The 12,848-nt window shown below is 34.1% G+C and overlaps 1 long non-coding RNA gene across 1 annotated transcript in view; it reads left to right on the top strand.

The window, feature by feature from the left end:
- LOC144582359 (uncharacterized) overlaps positions 1-10,977 on the top strand; it is a 557,277-nt gene extending 546,300 nt beyond the window's left edge. Inside the window, exon 6 of the long non-coding RNA XR_013534937.1 lies at positions 3,212-10,977. This is a non-coding gene — a long non-coding RNA (uncharacterized LOC144582359). The remainder of the gene's footprint in view (positions 1-3,211) is intronic.
- Positions 10,978-12,848: the final 1,871 nt, after the last annotated feature.

The raw sequence follows: 12,848 nt of genomic DNA, 5'->3' as shown, positions 1-12,848 counted from the left end.
TGGGAGGTAGATTTTACTAAAATAAAGCCCCCAGCATGTGGCTATAAATACCTCCTTGTGTTTGTAGACAATTTCTCTGGATGGGTCAAGGCTTTTCCTACTAGGTCAGAAACTGCACTGGTAGTAACCAAAAGACTGTTACAGGACCTGGTTCCTCGGTTCAGCTTGCCCCTGATACTGGGATCAGATAATGGCCCTGCATTTACAGCACAGGTTTCTCAGGGCATATCCTAGAAATTACACTGTGCCTATCACCCCCAGAGTTCAGGGCAGGTTGAAAGGATGAAGTGGACCATAAAGGAGACTTTAACAAAATTCATTCTAGAGACCGTTGAAAACTGGGTCAACCTGCTGCCTTTTGTTCCCCTCTGTACCGATGTACTCCCTATGAGAAAGGCTTCACTCCTTTTGAAATTATGTTTGGAAGGCCCCTTCCCTTATTCCCCAAACTTGCAGACACTATACATGCTGAAGTCCATAATCATACACCCTTAAGTCCTTGCAGGCACTCCAGTATGTTCAGTCCCAGGTGCACCTGCTCATCAGGGGAATTCGACCTACCCTAGTGGATGTCACTGACCAGCCGGTACACCCCTTCCAGCCTGGGGACAGAGTCCTGATAAAGAGATTCACCACCTCTGGCCTAACTCCTCGCTGGAAAGGACCCTACACCGTGATCCTGGTCACCCCCACAGCAATCAAGGTGGTTGAACTGACTGCCTGGATCCACCACTCACATGCCAAGACTGCCCCCACCCCAGACGCACAATGGAGAGTGACCTCAGCTTCAGCAGACCACCTAAAGCTGAAACTTTCACGCTCCTCCAGTAATCTTCCTTGTCCCCCTGATTCCTGGTGTAGTCCCTCAGAGAGGGCCCCCCCCCTTGACTCCCACCTATTACCAGTGGGTCCTTACTGAAGGATCCACTGGAGGATATGTTAGTTCCTTAATTGAGAAAGGATCCAAGAAGAGGAAAACTATTAAAGATTTAATACATGTTAAAAGAACAGGGGGGAATGTGCTATAGCGGGCCTAGAGTTAGAGCTGTTTTTTCCAAAAATAAGTTGTACTGTCCCATTCTCCTTGCAATAACTGCTGACCTTGGCTTCTGTAAACAAAACTGCTAGCTTGCTCTAAAGAACGCACACCATGTAAAGCTGCTTGTCTTTTTCTTATTAGTAACTGTCTGGCCTTTGCTTATCAGTAGTTACCAAGATAAGCTTCTGTAGAGTTGCTTGCCCTGCATCCAGGATGTGGTTTTTCAGCTTAAATACCGTGCTCCCCCTGAGTTCGGGGCCACAGAATGGAGAGACGTGAGTCCTCCGTGGTCACCGGCAATAAAGACCCTGCAATTTGGCATACTTTTGTCTTGGTTGATTATTTCAATCTCACATCCAGTAGTTCAGTAGAACTAACCCAAGATACGTTCCACTCAATCCCCAGTGGGATTGTGACTCAGTTGCCAACTGTGGTACTCAAGCTTGTTAAGACATAATGTTATTGCCCATTTTCTCTTGCCTATTTCCCTTTCTCTTTTTTCTCATTTGTGGTGCCCGGGATCATCTTCAAAATAAAGTGTCTGTGTCCAAATAAATCCTTGACTCCACTGGATTTGGTAGGGGGAGGATTAAAACTAAACAGAATATGAGAATGTCCGTTCTAGCATGATTTGTAATAAATCAGCAAAAAGCCAGCAAAGTTGGACTCTTAAATTTTATTATGATTTATAGTATCTTAGCAAAATAATCAAGAATTTATTTTTACATCTAGGATAACTGAGAATTGACATCAATTTAATACTCTCCAAATTCACATTCAGAGATATTAAATATATAATATCTTTATTAATTAGATTTGGAATTAATTTATAATATTTCCTTATGTTAAGTCAATACTAAGATTGTCACTTTTTGGTATAAGTGTGGAACATATATTCAAATGACTACCAAGTAATGGTAATAATTTCATGTTTGGAAATAAATACAGATATCAAGTTATGAATAAATGGTCATGGTAATATTTATTCCCAGATAATTCCAACAAACCATGTAAAAATTATATATCATATTTCCTAGATGAATCAACAATTCAATTTTATTATACTCTGTTTTAGACTGTTCAAGCTGTAATAACAAAATACGATAGACTTGATGGCCTAAACACAGAAATGTATTTTCTCACAATTCTGAAACTGAAAGTCCAAAAGCAAGGTACCAGCAGGGTTGGTATGTGCTGAGGGTTTACCCTTTGGGTTGCAGATGATTGGGTGCCTCCTTGCTGCATTTGCTACATGCTGTCTTGATCTTTTCTTTGTGCCCTCCTGAGAGAGAGAGAGAAAGAGAGACAGAGAGAGAGAGAGAGAGAGAGACAGAGAGAGAGAGAGAGAGAGGAGAAAGTTATTTTTTCTCTGGTGTTTCTTCTTATAAGGATAAGGACATTATTTCTATTGGATTAGGGACCCAATTTAATGATCTCATTTAACCTTAATGATATCTTTAGAGGCCTATTCTTTAATTACAGTAATATTGGCAGTTAGGGTTTCGATATATGAATCTGGGGGGAGGAATATAAATATTTAGTCTATACTATACTCACAGTCTGTACTCAAGACTCTTTATTAAAATAAGTTACAAGAAACCTATCACCCACTGATTACTGTGAGGCTTTGGGAACTATATGCAAGTAATTTTTAAATCTGGATCCTTCTATAAGATTTGGATGAAACTTTTCAGATTATCTACTGTAAGCACCATGTGCAAGAATTATTTCTATGTGTTTCCTGGGAAGATGCCAAGATCATACTCTACTTCCAGGCACCCATAATATTTATTCTTATAATGTCTATACATTAGACATAAATCTGCCATCTGGAAAATGCTGACCATATGTGTTCTCTGATTCCAAGTATCACTTTATTTATTTTCATGGTAACCTAGCTTCAGAACAACTCAAGTGCTTAAACTGAACCCTGTAATATGGATACTGCCTGTCAACTAACAGATACATTTTCTGATTTCCTCACAAAATTATTAGCACAATATAAAAACCCTTTCTCATTTTATGCCATACCAAACACATTCCCATTTCAAAATTGAAGCTTTTTGTTTTGCTGTTGTTTTAGTTGTTTTGGTAGGAGGAAGAAAAAGAAGAGAAAAATTATGGATATGAAGGCAATCTGGCTGCAACATCTGTCATCCTATTAATTTCCAGGGTTGATGCAGTGGATCTGGCTGGCTAGGAAGGTGTCCCCTTCCTTTCTCACTGTTCCATGTATGCTCCTCCCAAAGCTGTGTGCTAAGTAAAAGAGGATGACCATCGCGGATGGAGGAGGACCCATCTTCAATAAAGGGTATGTGAGTAGCTGGGCTCCCCGGCTAGAACCTCCAAACAATCTCTCAAGAAGAGAAAAAAATCAACCACATAATATTATTCTTCACCTCTCTTTATTATTTAGTGATTTATTTTTGTTGCCATTGTTGAAGAGTTGATATAGAATAAGTTTGGAGAAAAATAAATTAAATGGTAAGGACAATTCAGTGATTATCAAGTTGAACAGCTGTACATGAAATACCATCATTATTGGTATTACTTTATTACTTTTAGGGTTTGAATTCTTGTATTGAAGTGTAGTTCTTTTAGATATTGTTACTGTATTATCATCTCTAACTTTGTAAGTTATTTTTTATTTCATGGGGACATAAAGAGTAAAAACAATATATCCTGAGCTTCCTTGCCATTGGCCTTCAGTTGCATCTAGCTGATACGAGAAAATTTCTTGGTGTTGTAGAAGAGCAGGAACCATTGATCTCATGCCATGGCTGAGGATAAGTGGTGGGCTTTGACAAATGGCAGACATGAGTTTTTGCCCATTGATTTTGGAGATCTTCCTGAGAATCATCTTCTTAGGTGTGGTAAGCAAATAAAATAATTGTTTTTGGCTTCCTAAGATTCCTTCATTTAAAAATATCTTGAAAGCAGCTTTTCTGACTGTCGTTTTGCCACTTCTCAGCAGTTGTGTTGGCCACTACTTCTGTCTTAAACCTCTTGAAAAGTAAAATATTTACAGTGCCTTCAGTTTTAATGTTTAAACTCTCATCTATTCAGTAGTGGATATTTTTCACTCCCTTCTAGGAAATATCTGGTTTACTAATGGATTTTATGGTTATGTGAGAAAAATCCCATAATTAAAAAAAAAAAATCAGTCCTATTCAATTAACCACATACTGCCATCACACCCAAAGCTCTTGTTGTTTTTCCTCATTGTTCCCAATTGTTTTGTGTAGTTTCAAAATTCCATGCTGAGAGTTTTTACCTTTTACACAATGCTACAAATTGAGAAAATATGTCAAAAATTAAAATTAATATATTCAATATATTTATTTTATATTGTTTTATTTAGTATTAGACTTGATTTTTATGATGAAAATCAATGAAAGTTATCAAAATTTGGAAAAATAAAAATGAGATCAACTATGTTAGAGGAAAATCTTTACACAAATTTAAGGGAGTTTAATGAAGCAGAGACTTATTTGGGAATCCAGCAGCTCTCAAGAGCCAGTAGAGAGGTTTGGATATGTCAACTATGTAAAGTAGGTAGGCAGTACATAGGGACAGAAAATGAAAATGAGGTACTTCTAGAAACTGGTTGATTACAGCTCAGCATTTTACTTGTTTGAACATGGTCTGATCAACTATTACCCTGTGATTGGCTGAAGCTAGTCTTCTGTGATTGACTGAGACGTAAAAATTTGTTACAATATATAGTCCTAAATTAGGCTTTCAGTTTGTTAAGCTGTAGTTTGTCATGTAGGGATCTGCAGTACTGAGACAGGCTAAAGCCAAATTTAATTTAATTAAACAGTCATTCCCTCAATCTTAATCTTGGCAAAGGAAATACTAAAATAGGATGGGCCTTTGAGGACTCTTTGAGCCTTCTAAGTAAAGTGGCAAATTTCAAGTGTCACCACGTTACTAGAGGAACTACAGAGGTTAGTGTTCTGATCAGACAATTGCCATTCCATGAACAGGTATCTGGTTAAGGCTACCTCTAAGGAGGGCAAATATTTAGTAAATGACAACAAAGAGCTGGCTGCATATGGTGGCTCACATATATAATGCCAGAATTTTGGGGGACTGAGGAAGAATGATTGTTTGAAGCCAAGAGTGTTAGACCAGCCTGGGCAACATAGCGAGACCGTATCTCTACAAAAGATAAAAATAAATGAAAACAAACTTAAATAAGCAAATAAATAGGAGCTCCCCGTTTTTGCTTAAATAACCCAGGCTTGAAATGTTAAGTATTATTTTTTCGTTGGAAAAAATATATTTTAAGATTTTACTTTATTCTTGCTGAATTGTTAACATTGCTGAGCTGATTTCACCTAAATTATGGTAAACATTAATCAGTGAGCCTAAACTCTGAAGGAAGTAGGTTAACTATTTTTCCAGAACTCATTAGCTCCAAGTCCTAGAAAACTCCCAAGGGCAAGTTTCGCATTTCTGGCCTCATTTTAACACTGAAATCATTTTGGGGAAAGTTCTAAAGAGTTTAAAGAGAAGGATCCAAAATTTCAATTGCTTCTCTGAAACCTTGGAATCCTGCCTGTTAATAATCTCCATGCTCTTTGCTTAGAATTTACCCACAGAAGTAACTGACAGGAAATTGCCCATCACCCTCCACCCTCCCAGTAAGACTGCCAAAACACTCATCAGAAACCAAAATGACAAAAATAGATCCAATTGACGACTATGCAGTGACTAAGAAACGGATGTACTGATTTAAGCTATCTTTATTATCTTCTTCCTTGTTTTGATGGTAAAAAGAAAGAGAAAGATACGTAATCGCATCTGGGCAAAACAGCTTGTACACCAAGTTCTGCCCTATGTAATTTAAAATCTTATAACATCCTTGAAAGGCATGGCTTTTAATACAAACACCACATGCATACAGTAGAGATCATCTAACTATAGTCTTGCTTTTGGGCAGAGCTTGCAGCAATAGCAGAAATAATAAAAGAAAATTCTCTTTGTACAGCTGAATGTCTGCACTAGAATTTTCAGTATTCAGATGTAATTAGAAAACAGCTGTGAAGGAAAATCAATTGTTCCTGGTAGTCAATGGCTAATTTTACACAATCAAAATAAAGAATGCAATATGACATGTTTGTAATGAGCAAGTAATTGTTTCTCTTTTGTTTATTGTTTTAACATTTTTCCTTTTATTTGTGGGAGCTGTCATTTGCTTGCTTTAGGACAACTTCTCCCAGTCTTTGCTTCTCCCGTCCATATTTAAACACTAGCAACTGCCAAAGACGGTATGCAGTCCAGCTCAGTTTATTCATGATTGTTATGGTGATTTGTGGACTTGCAAGAAAATGTTGTCCTTGCTTTTATGAATTCACAATAAAGCTTCCATAAACGGAATGAGTATTAAACACTAGCATTTATTCATGGGATTTAACTTTGATTCATTCTGCAAAGGTCTCATGTGTCAAAAAGATGCAGTTCCCAGAATTCATTGACCTGCTGCTCCAAGTATGTCTGCATTGCAAAACAAAACAAAACTGAAATGACCACACGACCCCTTTTTTATACCCTTCTATCATTAGCATAGATTGGAAGGTATTTTTGTAGCGATGGATAGAAAAGTAAACCTCTATGGTGCACACTTGGAATTTAGATGGATAGAAAATTAACTTAAATGCTAGAATAGGCCAATGAGAGTAAAATTGTTTTATCATGCAAAAGAGTCTGGTTGAGAAACACCAAGAGTATTAACACTCCTATGCTGCTTTCAGCTGATATAAAAAGAAAAAAAATGCTTATATTATTTAGTGAAATTAACTTCTATATTATTCTTTTTCTATACTTATATTTTTCTGGAACATTTATTGAAAGCTAATATATTGGCAGTTTCAAAGAATGAAATAAATAGTAAATAAGGATGAATCTCAATTGCTGTGTGATCTGAGAACCATGTCTTTGTCTTAGTTTATTTCTATTTCTTCGTAAGAAAAATGATAATTAATATGTGAATATGGGTTTTTCCTTTTCTAACATTATTACATAAAATATATTAGTATATGAATATTTCCAAGTTTTAAAGTTCTGAAGGAAAGATTTTCCTCCTTAAAAAAATGCGTGCTAAGCCACCATAGCCACTAAGTCATAACTAGTTTCATCACATCCATTTACACCTTGAATGACAACTGATAGCACATTTGAATTTTTCTCAATCTTTTGTCTTCAGAAAGCCTGTTCCAGAATCTGTGCAGTGTTTATTATAAAAGGTACTGTGGGCTGAAGTAGGTGGCGATGAGAAGGGAATTCTATATTTTTATGAAGCAGAGTAAACTATTGACTGAACTAAACTTTGAGCTTTGAAAACTATTGATCTAGTTCAATTATTACGGATAACAAATGTGTGGATTTTTTTTTAAGGGTTAAGGTGTCATGCAGCTTTTGTTATAAAATTTTAGGAGGCACTCTCCTCTGTGATTCTTTATCTGTCTATACACTTTTCTTCACAGTTTTAGGTAGAATACCAATAATCTAATATTCATATTTCCTCTTAATAAACCTCATTCTTTCATACTTCATTACCTCTGCTTTTTCTTACCCTCAGCACAGAATGTCTCCCTTTTCCATTTCCCAGTCTTTGGAAAAGCACCACAGGCAAGGTCAAGAGACATTCGCTTGTTTGATTTTTAACTTGTGTCGTTTGCTTTTGAGATCACAATGTTATAAATACAGTTGTAGATGTTGTGCAAGAAAGCCAATGGAAATTTGACTGGAAGATGAAATATTAAAGGATGGATGACACTTCTTATCCCATGACAACAGGAAGAGATAATGTAATTAAAAGGTAGTTAGATAGCATAATTAAAAGATATAGTATAAGACCTGACAACCAAATGAAATGAAGGAGGAAGACAGAAGACAAAAAAACAGTGTAGTTCTGTAAATTCTTCTAAAAGCACAAACATATGGGTGATGCTGTGTCAAATACAAATTGCCTTTCAGAAATTTGAAAATTGTGGTACAACACACAAGGAATGCATAGAAGGCTCTTAGAGTTGAGTCAGTTCATGGCAATCTGAAAAGGAGATGAATGTCAAACTCTTGCTGTTGAGATTCTGAGATTTCTCCTCTTCCATGCTCTTCTCAGGAGTTAATTCTTTAGCTCTTTCTTTGAATTTATGGTCAACCCAAAAACTTTTCCAAGAAGTCTTCTTCTTGAAAATTTTCCCCTTATTTTATTCACAATTGTTTTCTGGTGCATGGTATTCAAATAAGTTAAAGTAATAAATGAAGTAATAGAGAAGTTAGTAACTGAGTTTGGCTTGCAGACAGCTGACCCTGAATAAAAGTGTGGTTGTGGAATCATTCAACAGACCATGATGAGACTACCATCTGAATAGTAATGTTAAAACCATGTTTGGTAGTGGTAAACTATTTGGCAAAATCTTTATTTCGAATCCCCTAAGACTATATTCCCATTGAAAAGTCTCTGTGGAAAAGGTAGCTACTTCCATACACTAATTTTTATAGGATATAAGCAATGACAGAACCATGGAGAGAAATGTTTGTGTTGGATACACTGGAATATATAATATAAAGAAAAACAAACCCAAAATTTGAAGTTACTGCAATCAAATAATAAAATAAAAATTCATTTGGACTCCAAACAGGGTTAAAAAATACTCATTTTCTTCTTGCAATTGTAGTAACAGGCATAAAATCCAAAATCAGATATTGATTCTAAATGCTACTGAAATATTGCAGAGGTTGACCTAGTACATGACTTGACAAGATTTTTTACACAAAAGTTAGGGTGTTAATTAAGACACGCTATCAGTCAACCATATTGGGGATACCTTGGAATATGCAAACAATTTGGATAGGTCCCTCACCTTCAATGATCTCTATTCTCCAACTGATAAAGTTTCTATTTTATCTTCTTTGCTCACAGAAGATGTAATTCTATAGTGGAAGGAGATAAAAACGTTTCTCTGAAGTGACACGTCCAGGGCCACATCTCTTATTGATGCTTTCTTTGCTAGGTTAACAAAATCCAATTTCAAGAAGGCCATAAAAACATAACATACGTAACTGACTTGGGAAGAAGAATTACATATATATGCAATTGTAGAAATTTGATAATGAATGCCATCTAAAACCTTATAGATTTTGCCTAATAAGGGTAAATATAATTTTCAAATAAGTTGAAGTATTTTTTTCTACAGATCCACTCAGTGGATAATATTATCTGTGTAGCTAAAATAATCTGTAATAAAGATTGATCTAAACTATGTTACATATTTAACAATTTAAAATTCTCCATGTAATATAGGTAAGGAAGAGTAATGACAGTATCAAATAAGGATGTTGAATTAATTTTATCTTCTACATATTCTACCTGGTCTATATCAAATTCCTGTATCAATACCCATATACTTCAGCTTCCTTCCTGTCATATAATTTAAAATGTCTCTGATGCTACTACCTAAGATCAAACCTTCTTTATTTACTCTGGATTTCCTGTCATCTAATTAAGGATGTCACTCTTGTCATTCTCCTCTGTACTCCTTCATCACTGAGGGCTCCTGTGTACTGGACATTTATAACATCTGTAAACATTTCCAATCTTAAAACAATAAAAATAAACTATGCCATATATGCACCAATCAACCCTGAATCTTAGCTTCTGTTTATAGCTAATGATCCAAAGTGTTGTTTTACTTGTTTCTTTACTTCCTTTTCTCTCATTTTCTCTTGCACTCTCTCCAACTCAGGTTTTATTCCCATCACTCAACAGATATGATTTTTGTTAAAATCAGCAAGAGATCTATCTGCATTGCCAAATTTGAAACTTATTTCTCAGTCCTCATCCTAAAACCTAAAAGATGCATTTAAAACATTTGAATGCTCACCTCTTGTTGAAATATTTCCCACATAGGGCTTTAGGACTTCAATCTTTCTTGATTCACCATGCCTTCTAATGCCTCTTTGCCTTTATTTCATCTAATCTTATTGAATGTGATTCTAGGAATGCCCCTAGCTGGATTCTAATCCATCCTCTCTTTTTGTACTTGTTCTATAGCTGATTTTGTCTAGTCTTATGACTAATACCGTACAAAGGTGTTGACTTCTAAATATAAGTCTTGATTATCAGTATTTCTCCTGAAGTCTAGCCTAAAACAATCGAGCAAAGACAATGTTAACTTAGATACCTAGTGAATTTATTAATGTTACTATGTCCAAAATAAAACTCTATTTTCTTCCCCTAAATTTCCTCCAAATATTTGTTTTAATTTAATATTCCCATTGCAATTCAATACTCCAACATATCAATATACCCCATTTCTATAACCTTCCTTTATTGGTATACATTTGACTTTTCCCAGGTTGGAACTCTTAGGAACAGTGCTAGCATGAAACATTTTTGCATGTCTTTGGTAAATATACATGTTTTTTCCTAGGTATATATCTTGAAGTAGAATTAAAATCACTGAGTATACTTAAAATCAGCTTTATTGATTAAGGCCCAAAATATTTCTCAAGTGGTGTACATAGACACTTGTCTATTAGCGGTGTATGAGATCCTCAGTTGGGGTATGTCCTGGCCAAAACTTGGTACTTTGTCTATGTCTTTAAAATTTTGCTATTAACAGTGATTAGTAGTATCGAGTTGTCATTTAATGTACGTTTTTCTCATCACTTTTGAAATTAGACATCTTTACACATCATTGGTCATATGGTAACTCCCTTTATTTTAAGTGCCTGTTCCAGATTTGGGCCCAATTTCTATAGGATTGCTAATTATTTTACAAGGGTTTTTAAAAAAATACTCTGAATATGAGTCCTTTAACGGAATTATATATTGCAAACATTTTCTCTTTGTATATTTCTCTTGTCACATTCTTAAAGGAGAAGATATAGCCAAAATTATATTTTTTCTTATTGTTATTGATATTTGTGCCTTGATTAACAAATCTGTCTACTCTAAAGTCAAAATAGCATTCACTTGTATGTTTGTTTACTGTTTTAGCTTTTTACAGATGGATCTACCATTTATTTAGAATTATTATTTTCTGTATCAGTTGAAAGTAAGGGTTAATATCAATTTCTTTGTATGTGATTGAATTTTGGTTGGGCTTACAATGATTTAAGAAGAATGGAAATATTAGTGCCATTAAATCTGCAATCCATGGACATTTTACTCCTTTTCTTCAGGTCATATAATTTAGTTCAATAATATTTTGCAAGATTAGTGTAGATATCCAGATATTGGTTCATCTTCATTAAATTTATTGCTAGGTATTTAATGATCAATAAGACCTTTATAAATTGATTCATTTTTAATTTTTATTTGCTTTGCATTCATTTTATGTGGTATATTAATAACATGTAAATTATCCTATCTAACATCCTGCTAAATTCACTTATTTATTTCAATATTTATAAACGCCTAGGAATTTCTGTATTCACAACCATATCTATGTGAAAATTGGTAGCATTTCTTCCTTTATAACTCACATATTTCATTTATTTTAATTGCCCTACTGTGCTGAAAAGAACTTTCAGTACAACGTTACTGGGCAATGGTTATAGAAAGTATCCTCTTACATTTATGACCTCAAGGAAAATGCTTGAAATTTTGCTATTAAGTATAATGTTTAAAATATGTTTTCTGTGCTTCTGTCTAATTGCAATATTTTTAAAGTATTTTCTTCTAATTACTAAGATTTTTTAAATGAATTCATGTTGAATTTTATAAAATCCTTTTTATATGCAGCTATTAAGAGGAAAGTGAGACTTTTAAATGGGAAGTCATGTTGATTCAATTTGAATATTTTAAATAAAATTTGTATTCCTGGAATACATGAAACTTGGTATTTTATTTTCTATAAGTGACTGGATTTGATTTGCTATTTGTTTAGGATTTTTGAATTTATAAGAAGATTGGTTTGTGCCTTCCTCTTTATTAATAATATATTTTATGACATTGACTAACAAATCCCCTTCAGTTTCAACTAATGACTTGGGAAATCCTTTCTTCTTTTCTAATTAATCTCAGAATTTTATTTAAGATTACTGTCACTTCGTCTTTAAATTTGGAAGCATTCTCAAGCAAAAATAAGTTTTCTTGTAGAATACATTCTGAGAAGGTTGCAAGATACAATTTCTTTAATACATAATGTCACCTGAGATTTTATGTGTCTCTTTGTTAATTATATAAAAGTGTATTTTTCTAGATATCTGCTCAATTAAATTTCATAATTTTATATAAACATATTTAGAACTTCTTATAATTTTTTTGTGTCTGTTGGATCTTTAATGATATTTTCTTTTTCATGTTAGTTATTTGTAACTTGTATTTTTATTTATTTTTTAATCAATACTGCTATAGGTCTACACTTTTTACAAAATTTATTTAATATAAATTAGATTATTTTTAATCTTATATGTGTGTTGCTTTACTCATTGAGAGGTGTGTAATAATGTTTCCCAATGTGATTCTGAATTTGTCTAACCATTTGTAAACTATGTTCTTATGGATAAATTTAGAATTGTTTAATCTATCTGGTAGATTAACCATTACTATTTTGAATTGTTTTTCTATATCACTTCTTTATTCAAGGATAATGTGTTTGATATTAATATAACCTTCGTTATATTTATACTTGTTCTATCATTTACCTTCAGCCTCTCTGAGGTCAGGTGAAAAAACCTGCAGAGTATAGGGCCCAGGTTTACTTCTTTTTGCCTCTTTCTTCTTGAGATCTTAGTTTATCGCCATGTCCTTGTTTTGTTGGCAACTCTTACCTTATATATTGCCTATTTA

Source organism: Callithrix jacchus, chromosome 4 (assembly GCF_049354715.1).
Source record: "Callithrix jacchus isolate 240 chromosome 4, calJac240_pri, whole genome shotgun sequence".
In the NCBI taxonomy this organism is placed as follows: Eukaryota; Metazoa; Chordata; class Mammalia; order Primates; family Cebidae; genus Callithrix; species Callithrix jacchus.
The sequence above is the reverse complement of the archived record's forward strand: the minus strand, read 5'-3'. Positions and strand labels throughout refer to the sequence as shown.